This window comes from Tenebrio molitor, chromosome 5 (assembly GCF_963966145.1).
Source record: "Tenebrio molitor chromosome 5, icTenMoli1.1, whole genome shotgun sequence".
NCBI classification, from domain to species: Eukaryota; Metazoa; Arthropoda; class Insecta; order Coleoptera; family Tenebrionidae; genus Tenebrio; species Tenebrio molitor.
In genome coordinates, this window is record NC_091050.1 from 18948304 (window position 1) to 18950605 (window position 2302).

Consider the following 2302-nt stretch of genomic DNA (forward strand, 5'->3'; position numbering starts at 1 on the left):
TTTATGCATTTTTATTTCGAAATTTGTCCACCCTGCAGGTCCGCCATTTGCATCCCGAGCTAGTCTGCCGCCATTTTGTTCAAAACACACAACGTAGGGGTCCTAATGCTTCGATGACGATCACGAAATGGCCGCTTTGTTAAATGTCGCGGGTTTAGTTTGAATGTTCAAATATTTAAATTTTGGCGGAAGACTGGCGATATCTGGGTTATTACATAACATATCCTGATTGTCATTGTGGTGTTTTTGGGTTCTTCATTGAAACATACACATTACTAAAGCTCGGAACTTTAGGCACTAAAAATTGTTAAAATAGGCAGGTTCTTAGGTTCTCAAAAAACACAAAATAGGTTTTTAATAGGTTTTAAAAAGTAAAACAATGTGAGCTCGTATGTTATAAAAACAATGTAGCCTTAATAGTAATTTATGGAGATATGTTTTATTTTGCACAAGATATTGCAGTAATAAAAAATAAATTGTAATATCCTATAAACAATTAGGTACAAAAACAAATCCTCGTAGAAATAAACACAAACATTGTGAGTTAAATGGGCATAATTGCTAGTGTAAAATGTAAATGGAAATTAAAGCAAAAAATTATAACTTAATCATCATATTTAATGTTGCAATAAACTAACATAATTTTTTCGGTAATTGTTCACTTTAACTACTTCTGGAATTTGCGCGTTTTTTCTGGCTAGACAGCCTCAGGGCGTCCTCCTAGATTGTTTCCCACCATTTAAACCTCTTGCAAATGCCTTTTTTTCTTTCTTGTTGTGTTTCAAGGTCGCGCCAATGTCGCACCATTGTCTTAGTATAACTAAAGGGTAAGGAAAATTCATTTGCACAAGGTTTGAGTGGTGGTTAACGATGTAGGAGGACGCTCTGAAGCTGTTTAGCCAGAAAAAATGCGAAAATTCCAGAAGTAGTTAAAGTGAACAATGACAATTTTTTCTAATTTTTCCGGTGTAAGGCTGTGTCGTCTGTCGGATTGTACCATTTTATATGCCGAAAAAGAACGTTCAACGTCTAATGACGTTAGAAAAAGGCACCTATAAATCAATTAGAAAGATACATTAATTTAGAACAGACACGTGCAGCACCTACAGTTACCGTTAACCGTTCCTAGTTTTTGAGGTTATATTAGTATTTGTGAAGGACTTGCGCAGAAACACAGACATGTTCCGAAATATCATAAAATATGCTAACAATTTTTTAAATTAAAATAGGTGCTAAAACAGCGCATTAGGCTCCATTAGGCGTCTTTTAGGCAATAAAAATTTTAAATAGCAAAATAGGCGTAATAGGATTTTAAAAATTAGTGTTAAACAATAGAGAATCTTATAAAACGGATTTATTTGAATGTCTTTTTAATCTGCCTAAGTGCCTACAAAGAAGAAAAAAGGTGATTACCTAAAGTTCCGAGCTTTACACATTACTTGGAGACTTTACTAACTTTTACATTTTACACATAACACAACGGAGTGGATCGTGCCAGAGTTCACCGGTGAATTTCTACTCCCTGTTTCTCCGCGAGAGGACGCAGGTCACCTTTTTATCCTACAGATAACTGCAGGCACCGATACCACAGTCATCAACAGACATTTTGGTTAATTTGTCTCTTCGCACGGACCCTGATATTGCCACGATTAAAATAACCTAAAAAGGAACTTGAAACTTACAATAAATAAATTCCAATAAATAGGTAAGCCAGTACAACATTATCCGACACGGTTTTCACATTCTTCTTGTTACACCAGTCTCAAAGTCACTGTAACATTTTTAATACTACCGTTTAGATTTCCAGGTATCAAATTAGCCACTGGACAATTTATAATGTTTTTTAACTCTGGATGAGTACACGGAACTGAAACATCATAATTTTCTTCCGATATTTCTACAATCTTTTTCAAAACGAATTGTTTTGTTTATGTCGTTTCTATAGCAACATGGCGACATGTATGCCAACTTTATTTTTATTGACAGTGAAGGAAATTTTACGTGTTCATTTTATAATTACAAATTTTCAGTTGCTCAGTTGTTCAGGCTGCGAAGTCCTTTGACGTCCTCGAGATCGTCTTGCCTCGGCCGCAAGCTACCTCGGCGACAATTTTTCTCTCGGTTCGTCAAAGTACGATTTCGCAGCCTTGATATACACTGACCGGCAAAAAAAAAAACCGGCCACCCTGAACTTTTTTTAAAGTGTGGTAAAATCGTAGAATCTGATGGGCCAATAAGGGGGTTAACCATATTATTTTTTGTTATCAATGTTTTAAGATGTTAAATATACTCTAACACCCTT

General features: G+C 35.4%; 1 long non-coding RNA gene across 1 annotated transcript; it reads left to right on the forward strand.

The window, feature by feature from the left end:
• The first annotated feature begins 1093 nt into the window (after window positions 1-1093).
• Window positions 1094-2302, forward strand: LOC138130499 (uncharacterized). Its single transcript, XR_011159599.1, has 2 exons — window positions 1094-1705; window positions 1808-2302. It is a non-coding gene; the product is annotated as an uncharacterized lncRNA (long non-coding RNA).